Below are 11,166 nucleotides of genomic sequence, written 5' to 3'. Positions count from 1 at the left end.
TGTACAAGTCTTTTTCCTTATTATCTCTTTGGGGTACAAACCCAGCAGTGCTATAGCTGGATCAAAGGGCAGACAGTCTTTTATCACCCTTTGGGCATAGTTCCAAATTGCCCTCCAGAATGGTATGATTTAGTTTTTAATGTAAATCTCTTCAACAACATAATGAAAGCTTAGGTTATAATATTGTAGATTGAGAGCTAGAAGAGAACTTCAAGGTCACTTAACTCTGTAATTATAATAAATTATAATTATGGTATAATCATAATAAACAGTAAATATAGCTCTAATAAACTATTTTAACAATTATTATTATTATAATAAATACGCCATAATTATTTTACAGAAGTAAAAACTGAAGAACAACAAGATGATGTCTTAATTAAAGTGACATAGCTACTGGGGGTCAGAGTTAAGATTTAAACCCAGAACCTTGGACTCCAAATCTTGTACTGCAGTTTGTGGTTAACATTTGGGGGGAAAAACAAAAAAAAAACTATACAACTTTTTTCATTCAGAGTACATGTCCCAAAGTAAATGCATAACTCTAGGGCTCACTTCTAATGAGCATTTAAAAAGCTCAGGTCTATTGTAATAGTGATAAATCATTTAACACATCGCTGCACTACCACATTGCTACATCAAGTTGTTAAAAAAGACCTTCAAGTTCATTTCCCAAACAAGAATACCCAGAAGCAAAGACACACACTAACACACACACACACACACACACACACACACTCACTCACGGCCCTTGACATTCACTCTGCAGATTTAAAACAAACAACTCTCCTTTAATTGGGTAAACTTTAAGCTCAAAGCTTTATCCAGATTGGTTTTTTCTTTGAAGAAGACATCTTGGTCCCTTTGGAAAAACAGAGAAGCAAGTGACGCAGGCTGGACGGATTTCAGATGAATGGCCCACTCAAGCCTGAAGACAAGAAGAAATGATAGCCCCTTAGAAGCATTAGTCATCCACTGACAGCTTGCCCTAATAGCACCATTTTTATAGCTCTCTGGTAAAATTTGCTCTCCGAGTGAAATTGTTCTGTGATGCATCATCCATTTTTGTAACTGCTTCCCCCCCTCTTTTCAATACCAAATAACGAATGTGCTTGGAGAGAGAAAGGCTTGTGCCGTGATGCATTTTCAATGAATCAGGGGCTTTGTGTCATCTCTGATTCTTAGTTAAATACAAACACGATCATATTCAAAACCTGACCCAAAGAACATTGCCTTAGAAGCCAGAGATAAATAGGCCCCACAAAACAAGAGATGGAATATTTGTTCTTAGCTATAGATGAAAGAAAAGGAGGTATGGCACAATAAGTTAATTCTCCTCCCCTCTTAAGTATGAGTCTTGCCAAAGGCTATGTCCTAAATCTCCTCCTCTCCCATGCCTTCTCCTTCCCTTCTTTCTGCTCCAATCCTTTCTTTTCCTTCTCTTTTTCTCTTTTCTCCTCCCCTCCACCAAAGATATCATTTGCTTAGCTTTATTGCTCAACTCTCCCTGGTGGTAGTAACCAGCTTAAAATTTAATTGGGAAGTATTTAAAACAACAAATTGAAATACAATGGAACACAGATAATAAATGTTTTTAAGTGAATATGTAGCCTAAGAAGATTGTAATATGATTTATATCCCCCATTTCTATTTGAGTTTAATACCACTCCTCTAGGTAATAAGACCACAAGTTGCAAAGTAGGTGCAAATTTCCTCATCTGAGCTTTCTCTTACCAATGAAATCACAGGTCCTATGCCCATTTCATCCCATAGTGAAAAGAAAACTGAGCAAGGAGTTAGGAGAATTGAATATGGGTTTTGATTCTACTACTATGTGGATCTTGGTCACATCACATTTTCTCTTAGGAGTGTCTGTTTTACCATCCTTTTCACAATTTTTGTAATTTGATTTTCCCAACAGTCATAATAGTTATAGGTATAATTCTCTGTATTTTATAGATGGGGAAAAGGAAGTACAGAGTTGAAGTGAGTTTTTGGAAGTCACCCTATTGGGAAACAATAGAAATCAGGATTCAAACCCAGAACCACTGCTTCCAGATCCAGTACCTTTTTCTCTACATTATTTTTGACAAAGGAGACCATTGGCTTTACTGAGTTATCAAAGGGATGGCATGATAACAATAGCTGAGAATCCCTGTAGACTGACTCTCTTTATTTTACATTTGGGGAAATTGATTCTAAGAATCAAGAAATGATTTGCTCAAGATCACGTGGATAATTACATTTAAAATTTAGGCATGAAAACCTCCAAAAGGTTTACAACCTTTACCCTATACGCCTTTCAATGTTGAAGTTCTAAGATCCATAGTCTAAGGTTGTCCTTCCTCCAATATCCTAGGCTGTGTCTAGAACAGTAACCCTTTCTGTCTCTTACTTCTTTAGTTTTTGCCCTCTTTCATCTTCATTCACTTCTTTCTACTGGATCCATGCCTATGACACACAAATATGCACAGGTTCTCCCATCTCCAAAAACAAAAAAAAAAAGATTTCCATTTTATATGCCCCTAAGAATCATCATTGTTACTTCTACTCCCATTTTACTGAAGGCTACTATAGTACAACTAGTCCCTATTAGTCCAAATAATTAATCCCCTGGAGTGGAAGTATTACTTGAATTTATACTGCATATTTCCATTTTCATGGAACCAGTGATCATATTTTACATAATTGTAGCTTTGGATAGTCTGAATTCAAATAAATGAAACCATTTCAGAGTCATCATTCATGCTAATCAGAACCCAGGTGTAATTCATGCAACTTGAGTGACTGGGTTCTCTACAAATGTATGTTATCTCAAATGGACTCTCACTGGCACTTGATTTTACTCTTTCCTAATTAATTCTCTTTTATACTCTCCACAATGCCTGTTCCAAGTCTTCTCTTCTTTCCTCCCACTATCTACACCATTCAAATTCCCTCCCTCTCAGCAGAGATCCTCACTTCATACTTTTCTAAGAAAGGAGAAACTATTTTGATATCCCATGTCTATCTCCCAACTTCCCTCCCTCCAAGTAAAGGAAAGAAAAATAAATGAAATATGTATAGTTTGACACAACAAGTTTCTACATTGACCACATTGAAAAATGTATGTCTCATTCTATACCTTGAATCCAAGACATCTCCATAATGGCATGAGTAGAATGCTTCATCATTGTTCATTTGGAATTGTAGTTGTTCAGTGACTTCTTTTAAAGGAATATTTATTGTTTATTTTTATAAGGTACTAGTTAACTCCCTCACTCCCTCCTTTCCTCTCATTAAAGAAGACATCATTTGACAAAATATATATGTCTATGTAAAACTATGTCTTGCTTATTTCTTTTTATTAATTATTTCTCTGGAGATAGTCATATACAAGTCATTCTTTAAATAATATTTCTATTGCTACATGTAATTTCTTTTGGTTCTATACATTTCAATCTGCATAATTTCATGTAGGTCTTTCCATGTTTTTTCCCCCAAATTGACCTGTTTGTCATTTTTAACAGTTCAAAAGTTTTCTATCAGAATCATATGCCACAACTTTTTTAGTCATTCATCAATTGCTGGACATACCTTAAATTTCTAGATCTTTGTCACCACAAAGAGAGTTGCTTTAAATAAAACACCTGATCACCTGAGGAAATAAACCCAATAGTGGCACTGCTAGATTAAAAGGCATACACAGTTATACCTCTGAGCAAAAACAGAAAGAAAATTATAGACCAATTTTATTACTAAATATAGATACAAAAATTCTAAATATAATATTAGCCAGTGACATCTTAAAGTATAACTCCAGTGGCCTATTGTTCCTTAGACAATTGTCAGAATAGCATCAATGTTTCTTGGCGTTAATTTTTCCAGACATTCTCCCTTTCTACTTCAAAAACCTGGAGTTTTTTTTTAATTTTTCCTCCTTTTACTCATTTTTTTACTCTTACCTTGCAGCACTTTCTCATTCTAGATATGAGCACAATAATCAAAATTTAGTGGAGACTATAGACAAGGCCTGGCCTAAATCAACATCCTTCATTTAAGGTTTTCCTGACCAATGATGCTTAATAATAACTACTAACAATAACAGTACACTACTACTGCATTAAGTATAATCAAAGCCAAATATAAAGTTGAAATTCCCCTTCTACCCATCAATTCTTAATGACAATAATGTATAAACTAGAAATTAAAAGTTGTGTGAGAGATAAAAACTATATGTAGTTTGATATTCACCTATATTTTGAAAAGCATTTTAAAAGATTCAATGAAAGGCTAACATTTGGCAAAAGGAGATAGCCCAACACTAATGGGAAACACTTAAGCATAAAATCTAAAATATAGAAAGAAAAGCAATTTGTCCAAAACGCATAATGTGGCTGCATAAGGAACTCACTGAGCAACCTGAATTTTAAAGAAATGTACAAATGTCAACAAAGGCATAGAACTGAAATTGAAAAAGAGAAGTGTATGTGGTCCTGTAAGAATGATATCAATAATAATGATGCATGTATAACCCAGTGGAATTCCTTGTCCTCTCTGGAAGGGGGGAGGAAAGGAGGAGGTGGTGGAAATCATGAATCATGTAACCATGGAAAAGTATTCTAAAGAAAAAAAGAAAGAAAAAAAGAGTGGTATCAAGATGTTCAGTACTTGTAAGTACTAAATTCAGAACAAATCGAGGTATCAAAAATTAAGGACAGCAAAACTTTTTTAGAAAAGTGATTATAAATGATATAAAAAAGTAAATGGCATTTAAAAGAATTGGCAATGTTGCAATGAACTGAAGCAATTAGCTCAATATCCTTCATAACAGATACATCCAAAATACCTCACCATCTATAGGAATCTCTCTTCAGTTTGAAAGCAGTAAACACAAGTGCCAGACATGTGGTTCCCTGTTAAAGTTTTGCTTAGCATTCTAATCAGAGGACTTTAGAATATTATTTTTGTTGTTATATTTTTTTATGAATCTCCAAAATCAGCAAATGTTACATACCATGTGCCAGACATTATGCTAAATGCTGGAAATATGCCTATCAAAGACATGAGAGACACTTTACTAATTGCAGCATTTTGTCCTCAAAATTTGTTGGAAGTCAACAAACAATAAAAACAATGATGACTTAAATTCTCTACATTTCCCCATAAATTAGATGACTCTACAAATATGGTCTGCTTTTGTATATTGTTTGCGAAAATATTCCTCTGCTCATGACTTTATCAAGGATAGTAGTGACATATTTAGATTATACTCATAAAGATTTCAGAGGTTTTTATGCATCAGTGGTATCACTTTTTTTGGTAAAAACATAATTTGAGATTTCCCCCCATATTCTCCTCTTCCAAATATTTGTAGAATTGATCCCTCAAATCCTGAAAAGATTGTGCTTGTCACACCTAGCACACCTATACATTTGATCTAGGTCAGCTGTTCTTCCAATGTGTGTTTTCTTTAGTTCCATTTCTGTCACCTTAAACAGCACACTGGGGACTGAGCTGTTAAAGCCCAACAATTGTAACTCCAATATCACTGATGGAAAAATGATTTTTAAAAAATTAGAAATCTTGACAGATTGTTTCCTCTTTCCCCCATTTATTGTTTTTTTTCTTTTTCATTTTCATCCTTAAGTGTTTTGTGAGATCATGTGGCCAACTTTGTTTTCTTGTCAAGCTTTCTGTTCACGTTTTCCTTTATACTGGTTCTTTCTATTTTTTTAAAATGTATTATTGCTAAAAAAATTATCCACGGAGGGAAAAATAAGTGAAGGAAGAATTTTTATTATTCAGACTTTCAAAAGAATTTCTGTTATTTAGACTAACAAAGGGGTGCATATATAAAGTACTTTATAAATCTTAAAGCATTATATTGATGCCATTATTATTAATTATTAACTATTATTCTAACATACATATGAATGGACAACCCATAGAACTATTCTTTCAGTAAATATATTTTGGTTACATTATGTAGATGGATAATGAAATGGGCCCAGCATTGAATAAAAGGAACAGAGTATATACTTTTTTAGAACTCTCTTTTTAATATCAATATTTTTTCTTCAGCCACTGGCTATAAATGGAATACTATCAAAACAACGAACACTTCAAATCACTAAAAAGGCAACAGAGAGGTACAGAATGTATACGAGGAGCCTGCAAAACAGAAGCATCCAAAGTTATCCAGAAGACCAGAATAAAATTGGTCAGAGAAATGAATAATGGGAAATTGTGACAGGTCAGTCACACAGTGAGAATAAGTGATAACTTTAAGACAGCCCAGGTGTTTCATTTTTAGCCATTAATTGTTAAGAGACCTAGAGATAAGTTCTCAGGGCACTGGTTAAATCTCTTTTCATTAACAATTTACACAAAAGACATAGACAAGGGCATTAACTGATGAGGTATGTATGGGTTGCTAAATAATTTCAGGTTCTTCATCTTTGTCCAGGTATCAAATTACCTGTCTTCTTGGCCAATTGTCCCTCCATAGTACTGAAATTAGCTTCACTATCACCACCTTTAAAATGGAAAGATTTATTTTGACTACAGATCTGAGGGCTAATCACTAATTCACATGTGATTATTTAGGGTGAGGTTCCTCCTCTCCCCACACAAGATGTTTTCTCTTTCAGTAGATCTTAATTAACCTTTGAATTTGACTTTGGCAATTCTTAACAATTAAACTTAAAATGCCTATATCTTTAGGTTTCCTTTTCTAATTCTTTGAGAAGTTTAATTAAACCACTAAGTAAAAGCTATTTTACATTCCACTCATTTACCCTTCAAATTCTTATACTCAAAAGCCCTTTCCATTTGAGCATGTGGGCACAGTGGAATTCTGCCTCCAGATTATATGTTTAAGATTTTTATAGTATGTAATTAACTAATCATATAGCAAAACTTTGGGTAAAATACTGGCACAATTATAGCATATAAGACATTTATGTGGGGGAGAACATGAACAAAAAACATTTATTGAGTTCATGTGGTATGCCCACACTGTGCTGGGTCCTATATGGGCAGGGGATGAGATATAAATAAAGGCTATAGTTACTTTGACATTGCAGGATATATGCTTATTGAGAGTAGACATTGGGAATATCAGAGCTGAAAGGGATCTTGTGATCTTCTTTACAAAACTCTCATTTTACATATGAGAAAACTGAAGCCCAGAAGGAAGAAGTGACTAGACTAAAGACATTTTGTTAGTTAGATTCAAGGTCTTCTCATTATTAGTCCAGGGCCCCTTACACTATATTAATTCATTTGTTATGGAGGAGATACAGTTTTCACATTTGAAACATTAAAATATAAAATAATATAAAATAAATTTCAAAATTAAATATATCAAAATATACTACTCCAAGGAAGTCAGGAAAAGAAATATTCATGTGATGAATCAAATTCCTGTGAAAGGCATTGTAGAGAAAATCAGAAGCTATAATCCCTTCTATGGTTCCAGTGCTTGTGTGACTGGATCTGTGAACTCAATATTAAGATTACTCACCTCAAAAATACAGATCATAACTACACCCTTTCATCCTGGGAGATTATATTGCCAATTTTCTCCCATATTCCTATGTAAAGGATCCATACTTATTAAATATTATTTGTATATAATTTGTGTTTATTAAACATTAATGTGATAGCCACTCTGCTGAGGGCTAATGATACAAAAAGAAGCAAAATATAGTCACTGCCATCAAGGAGTTTATAGTGTAATCTGTTTTTACATCCCAGGGTATGAGTAAAGAATTCTGCGTGTCTATCTCTTATACCTCATTCTTTCCAGATGGTAGTTCCACTTCCATGTTGGTTCCTTTCCTGGATGGCAAATTTTATGTCATTGTGTAGGAGTCATCATTAATAATGTGTGGCAGACTCCCTATACCTGCTATAATTCTTTCTATTGTCCTTTGGTCATCTGAAGTTTTGATTCTTCAGGAGTTTTAATATTCTATAATTACAACCATATGGCTTCACTAGAAGAACAGTGTTGTTTTGTATCAGGAACCTGGGGATCATTGAAAGCCCAGGATTAGGAAACAGAAGACCCTATGAGAGTGATTTATTAATGTTATTGAGCACATTTTTCTTCCCACTTTGTTTTAAGACCAGTTCATTATCCATCTTCCTATATGTCCAAAAATGCATGTAGATATACACATTCAATGAATTGCTATTACAATTGAATACCTTAGTTGGGCAATAGTTATTCTTCATCATTTGCTTCATTTAAATTGTTATTATAGTTGTTTTTTTTTTTGAATGGTCTAGAAGTTTGTTGAGGAAAGCATTTTTCATTCTTAAACATCAAATAATAAGTACAAGGTCATGTACAAAGAGGACCTGATCAAAGTCCATCTTGGAATCTGGGCAGAATATCCTCCATTAGAGAAAACAATTTTGTTCTTACATGATGTCAAATAATCTTTACAAATAAAAAGACAACAAACTTATCAGAATCTCATATCTTTTACACCTTTAAGTCCAATTTTTAGGACTGAAAATATGGTCCATCTCAGAAAATCATTTGTGAAAAACTATTTTTTCCCTTCTCATATTTCCTCAAGGATTCCTTTAATGAATATGCAGCTCATTGCTTCATACATAAGTGAGAAAGCTGTCATATAAATAAAAAGTTATTTATGTCTTCTTGGTCACTTTGTTTTGGGTAGTAATATTATCTATGATTTTGTGATATTGTTCATTATCTCACCCTCTTTCAATTATCTTGTAAATTCATTTCACAAGTTTGTAAAAATTGTGTCAGTTCTCCATATACTTAATCTGACCCTGCTATTTTTCCACTTTTTTTTCTATGAGAGACATTTTGATTTTTTTCCTATATAGCACATTTGGCACTGAGTTGTTATAGTGCAAATATGACTAATGTTATAGATGGTGAAATAAATATTGATAGTTTTTCCTCCTTTCCCCCTCTATTCTTTATTTTCTCCTTCCTTTCCTATTTCAGTAGTTGGGATAATATGGCTTAGTACGTTTTCACATAAACATTATGACTTGGTGTCCTCTCTATTGTTCTTTACCACTTTAGAAGAGGCTTTCATATCATAGTCTTTCATCATCCTTCCCATAACACTTTATAAGTGGATTTATATTCCAAGATGGTATTGCACTTGGCTGCCATGTCATATATCTCAAATAGTTACTGGCTGAGGTGGTTTCTGACCCTTTTGGACTTCTTGAGGTTATTGCTCTAATACTGGTAAACTATCAGAAATAGGGACTGATTTTCTATTTTTCTTTATTCACTTCCCATTTATATCATTAATAGATCAATATTATATTAATATATAACATAAATGTATTATTAAAGATTTCTCATTTAGAGTACCAACAATTAAATTCGTTTTCTGAAATTGGAATGATTATTTACCATCTCTGTCCTTTTCTTCTATCCTAATCCTAATCATTGTAGCAATAGAAACAGACCATTTAAGACGGGCTTTATAATTTTCTTATTTTTAAAATCTTTAGATGCTAAAATATTCATCGTCAAACAAAATGATACAGGGACAACTAGGTGGCACATTGGGCTTTGAGGGAGCAAGACGTGAGTTCAAATCTTGCCTCAGATACTTACTAGCTATGTGAATTTGGGTAAAGTCATTTAACTCTGCCTCGGTTTTCTAATCAATTAAATGAGCAAGAGAAGGAAATGACAAACCACTCCAGTATTTCTGCCAGGTGTGTAATTAGAAATCTGTTACTCTAAAACTACATTTCCCAGAAGCCCACTGACTTCCTTAGATACTGCCTGTAGAAAGGGAATATATTGGGTGAGGTTCCTGGTCTCTCTCTCTTTGTTGCGATGCTGGTGAAGCGTGGGTTTTGAACGGGTAGATTAGCCATGGGCATGTGGTTTTATTTTGTTACTTTTGTATTTTGTCACTTCTAATGATCATTAATAAATCTCTTCAAATATAATGTTTTATTATTTGAGATTAATTTTAATTTTTACATAGGAAACCCCCAAATGGGGTCACGTAGATTCAGACCCAAATGAAAATGACTATACAACAACAAAATGACCTACTGTTGATGAGCTACTCAGTGCTTGACTAGACTGATATTTGGACATCAGACATAGTCTGCTAAAGTGAAGACCTTTTACTTGCCAAAATCTGCCAGAACTTGGTACTGTAGGTGTAATCTTCAAGAAATATGGGTTATCCCTAAAGGCAAAGGTATTAATACACAGCTAGCAACACTCTGAGTTTTTAAAATGTAATTGAGAAATATTTTAAAAGATAAATAAAAATACAGTAAGAACATAAATAATAACATGGCTTTCTATGTCATTATATGGCCTGTAGGGATCCTTATGTACCATTGGTTTCTATTTGAGTTTGATACCACTGCTTTATAGTATGATGAGTTATTCAAGTAGGATTTACATTTTTAAAATTATTAAAACCTGTTAGATTGAAGTGAGGTTTTTTCCCTAAATTTTTTTTTAATTTATCAATTTGAATCATATGTGTATAGTGTGCCAGAATCAAACACAAGATTACTTAAGTTCAAATCCAAGATTAGACATTCACTATCTATGTGACTTGGGCCAGGCATTTAACTCCCCAAAGCATCAGGTTCCTCATCTGTAAAATGAGGGGAAGGGAGTAGAAAGTCTCTAAGGTTCCTTCCAGATCTAGATGTATAATTCTCTCTTTCCTCATTTGTTAAATGTAAAGCCTGGACCTTTAAGGCCCTTTCCAGCTTTAAATCTGTGATCTTTTAAACCAATGAAAATCATTCTTATTCTTTCAAGGAAATTTGTTGGTAGAAACAAACTCCAGGATTTCTCCATTTCTATCCTAATCAGTACTTTTCTGCAATTATTAAATTGGCATTTAGTCAACCAAATGCATGGGGTTAAAAACCTAGTTTTGTTCATTATATACACAATAAATCTCCAACAAAATCTTACTCTAATGTTTCATTATGGTGTGGATTTGACCTTGGAGTTTCAGAAACTAAACCAGTAGAGCATAAGCCTTGGCAAGTCCTACTGAGCTGGAAAAGGTCCAAGTGCAGGTCTGCCAATAGACTTTGCATCCCTCATTTGAGGACCAATGTAGATTAGCACAAAAGGGTCATCACGAGGTTTGCCTCAGGGTGATGAATTTTGAAGTCACATTAATG

General features: G+C 33.7%; 1 long non-coding RNA gene across 1 annotated transcript; it reads right to left on the bottom strand.

Annotated features, from left to right (window-relative positions):
* Positions 1-790: 790 nt before the first annotated feature.
* LOC130453697 (uncharacterized) lies at positions 791-3,307 on the bottom strand. The gene is made up of 2 exons (XR_008911195.1): positions 3,125-3,307; positions 791-928 (listed from the first exon to the last, which is right to left on the bottom strand). It is a non-coding gene; the product is annotated as an uncharacterized LOC130453697 (long non-coding RNA).
* Positions 3,308-11,166: the final 7,859 nt, after the last annotated feature.

This window comes from Monodelphis domestica, chromosome 1, assembly GCF_027887165.1.
Source record: "Monodelphis domestica isolate mMonDom1 chromosome 1, mMonDom1.pri, whole genome shotgun sequence".
Lineage (NCBI taxonomy): Eukaryota > Metazoa > Chordata > Mammalia > Didelphimorphia > Didelphidae > Monodelphis > Monodelphis domestica.
Note: the sequence above shows the minus strand (reverse complement) of the source record. Positions and strands in the feature narration are given on the sequence as shown.